General features: G+C 38.7%; 1 protein-coding gene across 1 annotated transcript in view; it reads right to left on the bottom strand.

Annotated features, from left to right (window-relative positions):
- Positions 1–1828, bottom strand: part of LOC135697532 (uncharacterized) — a 336829-nt gene extending 335001 nt beyond the window's left edge. Inside the window, exon 1 of the mRNA XM_065217290.1 lies at positions 815–1828. The gene's annotated coding sequence lies outside the window, so the exon portion shown is untranslated. The remainder of the gene's footprint in view (positions 1–814) is intronic.
- Between the last annotated feature and the right edge of the window lie 10152 nt (positions 1829–11980).

The raw sequence follows: 11980 nt of genomic DNA, 5'->3' as shown, positions 1-11980 counted from the left end.
CATACAGTACCCGTTCGATTTTGGCCACAAAACCACAAAACCATACATTTTTCGCACGAGGTTCAATTCAGATACCGTGCCAAAATAGAAGTGATTTTAAAATGATGTGGTTTTGCTTCTTGTGATTACAATTTTTAATAAAAGATTAATGTTTACTAACGTCTAATGTCAGAAAAATGACTAACGGGGCTTTTCAAAACCAACGAAATTAAATTTAATAAAAAAAAACGTTCGATTTTGGCAACAGTAAATTGTCGGGCTTGTAATGCCAAAATCTAACAGGAACTTTATTTTATTTTCATCTTCAGATTTCATCAAAATTACAACAAAATGCAGAGCTTCAACTCTAAAAATAATGGCGTCCATTATTGCGAGCCAATCAATCTGTTAATTTATGTGACATTCATCAACTGGATTGCGTGCAGCCACGGTAAATGAAACCGCTGTCATTCAAAGCCGCACTCGCTCCTGCTGATCAAAGCCAAATTATTCCACACATCGACTAACCAACTAATATAGTTCGCTTTCCCTAATCCACATACGAGCGCGTGCCGCGGAATTTCACGACCAGCGAGCACTTAATTTCCAATTAATTGGCACTGAAATCCGACCCATCTGCGATAAAATGCTGATTAATTTTCATGCACCTCCTTTCGTGTGTCAATCCTCTCTCGATGCGTGCGCTGGGCGCTCCAATTTGCAACGGTTCCAACAATTATGGAATACAAATTGAATACGTTCCCCCTCTGCTCCTACCGCCCCACGCCTCATCCCGCCCGATGAATTAAGGTTCGATCAATTGATGCTTACATACCGTTTCGATTGCTCACTGGTTCCTCTGCAGCAACAAGTAGCTGGAATCTATCCACTTTGCAGTGCTCCGTGTGTGTGTGTGTTTGTCACTGATTCGCAGCTTTGGCCTTCTCCACTGCCAAATTCCTCTCACTTTGCTCTTTTCGCTTGTTTTCCTCAATATGGATTAACGCTGCCCCCTTACGGAAGATCTTTTACCCTTACACTTCTCCACTGACATTCTTTTACGACGGGGAAAAGGCCAACGCTAACTGAGGACACTCGATCGCCCCGAACGGATGTAGAATACACTCAACCGGCTTGACGTTCTCGGTTTCGACTTCCTAGACTTAACGACACGAGCACACACACAAACAAAAACACACCGCACCGGTTCTAGTAGGATTTGCACTTTTCACACATCACCTAGCGCTGATTCGGGTCATAAACTGCCGGAAATGATTTTTCGGCAGTCAATCAACGCTTGCTATTTGCCTTTTTCCACCAATTAATCGCCGACAATCGCACAATAACACAGCAATCTAAATTCGTTTGAAGCACTCGATCAGGGAAAAACAATATCAAAGTCGATCGACCAGTCGTGACGAAGAAGCGAAAACACTTGTTCAATTAGCAACCACAAACACTTGACGGAAACTTGGAATCTACGAGTATCGTACACATTCAAACCGCGCTGGTTTTCAGACACCACTACCAGGGAAAGGTTTTCACACTTTTGAACTGCGCGCGGTGATTTCCCCGGGATTAAGCGACGAACCCGAAACTGCTGCACTGCTAAATTGTGAGTGATCTATGATCTTTTTGCTCCGTTACGAGAGCCGTCGTCGTCGTTGTCGTGATTCGAGACGGAGAGCGAAACTGCGGAAAGCAAATAAAACACACCGACTGACTGCACTCTGCTACTGCTCTGCCACCGAACCGCGCACACAGGTGAAAACGATTGAGGAAAAAATAAATCAACACACGCCGCAAGTACGATCGAATGATGATCGGCCGTGATCCAGCGTTCCGCGCGCGAACAAGTCTCGGAGAGAACTGACTGGCTTCGCTGGGTGGTTGGAATGTAAACAGTCCGACCGAGAGGCGTCGGGTTGCGATCGCTGCGCGCTGCAAGTGGCGTGGATCGGCATGAGAGTGTGTGTGTGTGTGTGTGTGTGTGTGTGTGGGCGGTTGCTGGCAAGGCGAAGTGTTTGAAAGCTTTGGAAGAGTTGAACATCGTGGGGCGAAAAGCATTGGAGCTTTTTGGCTCAAGTTGGGATGGAAAACGATAGTTATAGATGGTTGAGGCTCGTGTCCAATGCGTTGAAAGAGTATTAGGGTAACTGATGATGGTTGGACCTATTTAGGCCGGTTTCACACGACGTCAACATTCATGTCGCATTTTTTTTATGAATTCAACATATAATTATAAAAAAATGCGTGATTAGGGGAAAGATCTACCTTTCGTGTTTCTAATAATAACATAAAAAATTAAATATTATGAACAAATGATTTTATAAAAGGTTTTTATTCAGCAAAGAATTTTGATGTTGGTTGGACCTAAAAAATGATGATGGTTGGACCTATTTTTGCAAATGCTAGTTTAGCCCATATTTGTTCAAAAACTTTATTTAGAGCTTATTGGTATCATGAAAAAACACTTTTTATACAGTTTTTATGAATTTGCTATTTAAAAAAATCAAGAAATTTGAGTTTAACTTCGTTTTAAAAAAAAGTTCACTTTCCACGCATTAGCTATTCATCATGGCTCATTTTCTCGGAAAATCATTGACGCGATTTGGAAAATTTTAAACGTCAAACTATAGGTATTGTGGTCCCATTGAAAGCTATCGAATATTTTTGGAATCGGTCAACTGGTTCCGGAGATATGGCCGGAACAAGTTCCAGGGTATATGGAATATGGACCTAATTTTGACATGGAAGGAATAAAACCTATCATTCGATAACAAGATCAATAACAAAATTGAGTGCCTTGGACCACATTGGCCACTTCCGGGCATGTTTTGGGTACCCCCGGGGAATTTAGGGGCTTAAAATGACAGAATATCAGAACTTAATTCCGGTTTTATAGTTCTTTTTTCTCCTAGGAGTTTTTTTTTCGGAAATATGTTTCAGTTAGCAATTTTTAGTTTGTTAACATTTTATTTCAAATTAATTCACACATAGAAGGTGTATGAGAAGTGCTTAATGTAAATTCATATTAACAGATTCTTTCGGCGCTTTCGTGGTAGTTCGGAAATCGTTGGTTACCCTTTCAGCCAACCTGACGATGGAATTCCTCCTTTAAATTTTCGCCCAACTAGTGACGCAAGGTCTTTAGCAGCTTTCCAGATCTTTTTGGCCGTCTTGGCACAGCCAGAAGCAGCGCACATACAAACCCAATCCGCTAGCTCGTTCTCCAAATCAACACTCAACACTATTTCCCTTCCATATTTCTTGCCGTGGCTTCCCTTAATTTTTGCGTGAAGTGTCGTTTTCGGAATATTGTACCTTTTCTGTGCCTGATACGCGGTAAGTGATTTATTTCTTGCTAAAAGAACAGCCTCTTGAAAATTTTCGACCGTATAACTCTTTTCTTTAGCCATTTTTTCAATCAAAGAAACTGATCACTCGGCCAAAACGAAATCGAATTTCAAATCAGCTGCGCATGAAGGATGTAGACAAACCGAAGCGCACCTAGCGGCCGTCTTAGGAAACACATAGGTCCAACCATCATCATGCGTAGGTCCAACCATGATCATATTTATCTATTCGAATTTCGTCATTTATTCAATCATTTTAGTGAAACCAATAGATAAATGGCGTACTAACGTGTTGTTTACACCTTAAAGCAGTATTTTACCGCATGAAAATAAAAATAAATGTAAAAAATATTCCATTTTTGTATGTTTGAAAGTACGGCATGATGACGAGCAAATGTGTGAAAAGTGAACTGTTTTGAAAACACATTGAAACTCAATTGTTTTGAAGTTTTTTTCTATAAAACACCCATGCAAATTGAAGAAAAAGAGTTTTTTTTATGATAGTAAAGTGGTCCTTGAAAAAAAAAAAAAAAATTAGCGAAGATTGACTAAATTACGATTGAAAAAATAGGTCCAACCATCATCAGTTTTTCGATAAGTCCAACCAGAATCAATTACCCTAATATCAGATTTAAAATTATTTTCTTGTGTGCTGCCCAAAAAATAATCCTAGAATGATAGAAAAATACAAACCAAAACGTCAATTAAAAAAATCTATAGTCAAAGTGAAAACTTCTGCGATCTTTCCAATTTGGGTGTGACTTTAATCATTTGATCGGCTTCTCCACCTTCCTGTAGCAGTTCAAAATCAATCGGAACGACGCACTGTGGGACGGATCACGTGTATCCCGGGATTTTGAATTTGATACACTTTTTCTTCTTTAAATCTTTCCTGGAATATCTGTAGCAGCATTTGAATCCAGAACTTTCACATCTTATTAAATATATATCTTCCCTTCGTTTGCCATTTATTCTGATTTATCGAAAGTATTGCACACATACATCACTCCCAAGTAAAAATAAGGGTTTATGAGCGTTCTGTAGACTATGAATTAGAGTTGTAGCATGCTTTAAAACCATGATAAAGCTTGCAATGTTACTTGGGCTTTTTGTATATGATCATTGTACAAGAAGCACTTGCGAAAAATACGATCTAGCAGCGAAACAAAGCGTGAACATTTTGATCAAATTGTATAATCGTGTATCTAGATGGTACAGGGACGAAAAAAAGGTTGAGCGTCGTGAGATGTCCATCATTCAAAGTTGATCGAAAAATCATTGAAATGCATTGTTAAGACGGTTCGAAGTACGATATGAAGCTAGTCTCGACTGATAAAAAGACTCAGTATTTGCAGTGTTTAGAGTCCTTTCTTAGATTCTAGAGCTAGCGGAACCTTACAAAATGCTTTGTTGTGATTTGTATTGTTTGCGAATCATCTCTTTCTGTGAGTGAGCAGGCGAATCAAAAGGCCTTTCTAAACACAGGCGAAATTGTCCACGCTTCATATTTGTATGTGTAGGCTGTATTGTAAATGGTTCATAACATTGTGTTGCATTATTATTTTCTAATGATAGGATTTAGGATTGTTCTAGAGTATTTAAGAGAAGCAATTGTATATATGTTATCAAGTTTACGTTTCACCTCCGACCAAGGCAGGAAGCCTCTTGGAGGCAATAAAATAGTACTAATTCAAAGTGTAAAATGTGTTTATTCTGATGCCCTGAGACGACAAATATCTAAATTTGCTGATCTCCACAAAACACAACGCAGGGCCACATCCTGGACATTACATGCTTACTACTTCCGGAGGAACTTCGATATGTCGCCGACTTCTATCTTAGCTTCCATAACTCTCCCTCGCTGTTAATTTCTTACCATTTCTTATGTTCACATGTATGCATTACCTTTACCCGTTGGTATGTAATCTATGTAATCCGAAAGCATGGCAAAATAGTTTTTACAAATACATCAGAAATCACCCACCACAATCATCATGATCTGCATGGACTATTGTGAGATTTGGCAGAGAAGTTTATGGAAGTTCGTGGAACTTCGTAAATGTTCAGGGACTGTTATAGAGCTTCAAGGAACCTCATAAATCTTCAGGATACTTTGTAGAATTTTAGAAAACTTCGTTGAAATTTTTGAATTTTTTTTAGAAGTGCGGCAAATAGATGTTTCGTTAACTCTGTGAATGTTCAGCAAACTTTGTACAACTTCATTGAACTTCGTAGAAGTGCAGAGAAGTTTGTTGAACTTCAGCGACATTTATAGAAACTTAGCGAATTTTAGAGAAATTTCGAGAATCTTGTAGAAACTCGCAGAACTTCGGTGAATCGTTTCTTTAATTCCATGGAACTTCGTTAAATTTCAGGGAACAGCGTAGCAATTCAGGAAATTTAAGTGAAATTTAGAGAAAGTCACAGAGCTTAAGAAAATTTCGTTTCAATTCCGAGAGCTTTGTTCAAATTCTGGAAAACTTCATAGAAGTGGGAACTTCTGTTTGGGGAACTTTGTTGAAGCTTCAGGAAACTTCATAACCCAAGCAGGAACGGATAGCTAATCGATAGCAAATGAATATCGTAATGTGGTATGATAACAGATTTTGGTATGCTTGTGGTATAAAGCCTTGTTTTGATAAATTTTAGCTATCGAAATATTTTGTAAAATATCAAATGAATACCAAAATAACAAAATGTGATCCTTCAGTTTTAAGACAATAACACCTAGAAGAGCTATTGAATTGGTATTAGAAGACCTTCAGAATAACAAACTATGGTATTCTGGCATCTAAAAATGCGTCTGTTATCCGTTTGCTATTGTAATAACTAAATTATTTACTTGTTCGTTATTCGTATAATATTTTTGAGGTATTATTTTTGGTATTTTACCTCTTATGTCAGCCGCACTAATACCATATTTAGGTTGCCAGTTATGCTATTTTCATACCTGCATTCGGAAAAAGTGTTCCAGGGCCTTCATTACGGGGCACTTCGTCAATGGAAACTTTGCAGAAAATCATCGAAAATCCTAAAAATTTAAGAATCTTTATAATAGTGCAGTTGTAGAAGTTTATTACATGGAATTTTATGAAGGATCAGGCTTCGAAACAATTCTACAAACTTTCTAGAAGTTCGGTAAAATTTGTAGAAAAAAATCTTTGAAGTATTGGGAACTTCGTAGAAGTCTACGGAAAATCCCAGGAATTCATCGTGCATTCATTTATCCATAGAGGCTTTGAACTGGCACTGAGTTTAAGTTTAAGAAACTTCTTGAAAATACAGGAATCATGATCTGCAATTGTTCAAACATTCAAATTACTTCTTCCAGACATCCTTCCAAGACAGAAGTTTGATTAGAGAGTATTTAAAGGATATACAGCTGGCCGGAGATTTAAAGCCATCTGGATATTTTTCAAGGCTTCAGGTTGATCAATTCATATTTTTAATATATTCAACAACTTCAGTCTATAAAATTCAAATGACGGCTCTATATTGTTTCTCAAGATTACTGGTTAGTCAGATATTAGAGAATTCAAGTTGATTAGGAAATCTCAGGAAAGATCTCCAGCTGATCAAAGATTTGAATAAAGTTCTCTGGATATTTGTCAAGGCTTCTGGTTGATCTAGTATTATTGTGAAGATGATCTTTCTAAGCTGCACGTCGATCAGTAATTATTCAGAAGATTCGATGATTTCAGTGAAGTTCTGTGAATATTCAATTGGATCGAGTTTTATTCTGAAACATACGATGTTGGTTACATTATTCATGTTCAAATGGGAAATACTGTAAAATACCCATCAATATAGGTATTTTTGGAATCGGGATAGCTTCTAGAGGCCGGACATCGATATCCGACGCCATTTTTAAATCCAATATGGCGGCTTCCTATTTCAGAAAAAAATGGGAAATGCTGATGCCGTACCATCAATATGGGTATTTTTCGAATAGGGGTGACGTCTGGAGATTGAAAATCAATATCCGACGCCATTTTGAAATTCATGATGGCGGCTTCCAGTTTGAGAAAAAGTTGTAAATTCTATCAAATACCCATACAAACGGTTTGTTTTAGAATCAGGGTGACGTCTAGAAACCGGAAATCGATGTCCGACGCCATTTTGTAATCAGGAAAAGTGTCAAATATCCTAAAATATGGTAGATGCCGAAAATTGATGTCAGGCTCTTAATCCAATATGGCGGCTTTGGTTCAGAATAACTGTGAAATACTGTCAAATACCGATCAACGTGGGTTTTTTGGAATCGGGCTGATATCTAGAAGCCAGAAATCGATGTCCGACACCATCTTGAAATTCAATATGGTGGCTTCCGATTTCAGAATAAGTGTCAAATCGCCTACAAATGGCATCGAATATCGATTTTCAGCCTCTACGCGTCGTCCTCGTTTCGAAAATACCCAGATCTTAGGGTATTTGACACGTTTTGTGATACCCGATGGCCTCCATATTTGATTCAAAAAAGGCATCGGATATCGAAAATACCCATATCTTAGGGTATTTGACGCTTCATAAAACCAATGGCCACTATCTTGAATTCCAAAATGGCGTCGGATTTCGATTTTCAGCATCTACGCGGCATCCCAGTTCCGAAAATACCCTATTGTAGAGTATTTGACACTTTGTCTGAAACCCGATGGCCGCCATTTTGGATTCCAAAATAACGTCCAATATCGATTTTCAGCACCCTCGCGTCGTCCCCGTTCCGAAAATACCTGTATTGTAAGGTATTTGAGACTTTCCCTGACCCCGATGGCTGCCATCTTGGACTTCAGATGGCCTCGTTAATTTAATTTTCGTTTAATATAAAATAATATATTATTACTACATATAATCCGAATGCCATCCCTATCGGCAACCAATATTGTGCGGATACTATCCGGATACTATATTTTGATACCTGTGTCGTTAGGTCGTGACAAGTCGAATGAGCCACGAATAGAAGTGAAAGTGGAAAAAAACGAAGGAAGCAGATTTCAAGTCATCCATTGCGTCAATTGAAACAAGTCTTTGCTTCAAATGAAATGAACTTAAGTACTTGGCGAACGAAAGAAGTGATAGTCCAGTCATGTTTGAAAAGAGGAATGTTCATCGTGACTCGATAACAAGAAGCACGATGACTTTTTTTTCCTTTGGTTTGTTTTTTCCATCGATCTTGCTTTCCGTGCTGAGCACCAATGCTACCGACGTGCCAGAAAGGCAGCTCCCACACCTGGACCCTACCCTATCGACCCATCAACTCATGAACCGGGGACCAACGGCTTTACTTCCCATCCGAAGGAAGGCGTGATCAGAGATGTTATGCCTCAGAACATCCCGGCGGCGCCGACTGGGATTGAACCCAGGCCTACTGGGGTGAGAGGTAATCACGCTTACCACTACACCACCGGTGCCGTTAAGCACGATGACTTACACGAAAATGATATTGCTCGAAATGAAGCGATTCTACGGAGAGTTCATTTTCTTTTCTTTGTTTCGAAAATGCAGAACCCTGCTTCAGAACTTCAGGGAAGTCTAGAGAACTACCAATAAATTTCAAGCAGTTTAATTATTTTCAAGGATGTGCCTAGTTTTTCGAGGAAGATCAGAGAACTTCAGAGCAATTCCATTAATGAATTGCAAGAACTTTCAAGAAGTTCTACAAAATCATGGAATATCCGAAATGTTTCAAAAATTTCTAGCCCTTCACGTAAATTCCATGAATAACCGGAAACTTTGTGAACATAAGAGCAGGGAATCAAAATCAACGGAACAGATAAAGATAATGGCATTCTCATTTTGGTTGCACTCATGATTAGTACAAATCCATAAATCACAATGGACAGTTCTGGAAACGATAATGCGATTATCATTTGTGTAACCGATCATGATCATATGAAATAGCGATAATCTCTGATCATCACCATCAGCTGCATCACTGAAAATTCCCCATGTAGGACAAGGCTACACAAATACCCTATACTATGGGTATTTTCGGAATTAGGATGTTTGCCGCCATTTTGAAATCCAATATGGGAGCATTCCATTAAAAAAAAAAAAACTGTCGAAAATTGATGTCCGGCGCTATTTGGAAATCCAAGATGGTGGTCATCGATTTCAGAAAAAAAAACTGTCAATTATCCTGCAATATTGGTATTTTCGGAACAGGGATGACATGCAGATGTAGAAAATTAATATCTGCCGGTATTTCGGAATCCAAGATGGCGGCTATTGGTTTTAAAAACAACTGTACCCTACAATATTGGTATTTTTGAAACCGGGATGACGTGTAGATGTCGAAAATCGATGTCGGCCGCCATTTTGACTAGTTTATTTGACAATTTTATTTAAAACCAAAGGCCGCCAAATTGGATTCCAAAATGGCGGTGGACATCGATTTTCGATATCTACACGTTATTCCAGTTCCAGAAATACCCATATTGTAGGGTATTTGACAGTTTTTTTTTCCGAAACCAACGGGCGAGATGACGGATTTAAAAATGGCGCCCTACATTGATTTTCAAAATATATGTGTCATCCCGATTCCAAAAATATCCATATTGTAGGCTATTTGACCTCTAGAACAACTTTTCCGAAGACTGCAAGTTCATAGATTTCGAGATACATTACAAAGTGATTGTTATCATATCAGTAGATTATCGTTTTTGTTGCTGATCATGATGTGTTGAACAAATGATAATCCATGATCTTACTGTACACTGATCATGATTCCGTTAGCTAGTATTTTTATCGTCGGTAAGCATCGGAAGATAGCATTTTCTTGATTCCCTGCATAAGAGAAGTTCTAAGAACTTTTTGAAAATTTAGGGAACTTTTGGGAAGTTTGAATATTTCACAGGAAGTTCTATGAGCTTCAATTAAATATCGAAATTATCAGGAAAATTGTGAGAGCTTCAGGCGAGGCAAGGAAATTTGTGGGAACTTCAAAATAGTCTAGCGAATATTATCGAAGTTCAGGGATCTTAAGGGCAGTTCCAAAAACTTCAGGAATCAAGGAAGAACTTGAAAAACTAGTTAGGAAAGCTATCCAGGCACGTGGAAAATGGCCGCTGCCAAGAGCTAAAAGGCGTAAGAGTGAATTCCAAAAGGTTCTGTCAAGCAACTTTCCAACGACAATAATTTTATTGTGCATAATTCCAAGGGCATTCTGCAAAAAAAAAAAACAAAGGATTTCTGGAATGTATTCCCAAGGACTTCCGGGTAGAATTTTAAGGTAATTATGAAAAGAATAAATTACCAGGAGTATTTCAAAGGAAGTTCGGAGCAAAATTTCACAGAAATTCCGAGGATAATTTAAACTCTAATTTACGGCCACAATTCCAAGAAAATTCTGACAAGAGCTCCAAAGAAATTCTGACAGAAATTCCAAGAGAAATGTGACAATAAATCCACGGAAATCAGAACTACATACCATGGAAGATTGATTAGGGAATGCTGCGGAGAATTGTAATGTTTATAAACCAATCAGAGGGCACCTAGTAAACCTTTCGTTGGATAATGTTTTGCAAACATGTGATAACCCTAGCTAATATCAATGTTATTGTTATATAATGTTACGCGTAAGGCACTTGTCACCGGATTTTTAAAGCAATTACCAGTATACCCAAGAAATAACTAACAAAACTCAATCCGAACATGATTATCCTACCAAATAGTCTTCTACAGTAGCATTAAACTGACTCCAATTGTCAACCCAGCAACGAAACATAATTAATTCTCCCGCTAATGATCCCCCCGCGACAACGTTTTCATTTAATTTTCAACTTTGCATTAGTCACTCGTGTTGAGAGACGTCACCCACTGAGCCTTCAAGCACAAACACACTCGACTATGGCACATAGGTACTCTGCATTAAGTCATCCGTTTTTCGACATGTCCCTCGCTTGCTTGAAGCCATCCTCCTATGCGATACACCAAGCAGCACACAAGAGTCTTCTGGTTCACGTAATCCATCCGTACATCATCAATCAAAAGGCGGGGCTATAAAAAGGGGTATACATTTGGTTACATCTGAATATTCAGCTTATTTTGCAGGAACGTCGAAAATATAAGTACAGTTATCTGGCGATGGGATCATCATAAGGGATCTGCCATTGCGAGACGTGCAAGGTTCGGCAGGGAGTTAGGTAACCGAGCCGGTTTACCTTCCAGGAAAACCAGTAAACATGAAATCATTTTTCATTTCTCCTACCTTCATCGTTTTTTTCCCCAAATTCTGCTTACACACATTCACTGTTGCCTTGCAGGGTTCCTGTTTCGGATGCTGTTTGTTTGAATGACATTTCACCTTGTGGTTAGTTTAGGATCATTCGATCCATTGGGGCACATGTTTCCTCATCCCCTTTTAATGTTTCCGGAAACAGCGGAAAGCTTCCGAACACACAAATTAAACAGTCTTTAAATGGGAATTCTTGGGCATCTTCTCAGACACCATAATCAACCCTTCTTTATTTGATGTTGTCCAACGTTTACCTTTTAATTGATTCTACCAAACCCAAGGTCATCGAAGGAAACATTGTCAGCTAGGGGCTTTCAACAGCACGTGCCTTCACACAGCCGAATCTGTATTCCCAACATAAAGTTTCCTTCATTAGGTTTGTTTACGACTTGGCAGAATAAAATCCGTTCAC

Source organism: Ochlerotatus camptorhynchus, unplaced genomic scaffold (assembly GCF_037179485.1).
Source record: "Ochlerotatus camptorhynchus isolate MF236.1 unplaced genomic scaffold, CSIRO-AGI_Acam_v1.1 ptg000071l, whole genome shotgun sequence".
Classification (NCBI taxonomy): Eukaryota; Metazoa; Arthropoda; class Insecta; order Diptera; family Culicidae; genus Ochlerotatus; species Ochlerotatus camptorhynchus.
Note: the sequence above shows the minus strand (reverse complement) of the source record. Positions and strands in the feature narration are given on the sequence as shown.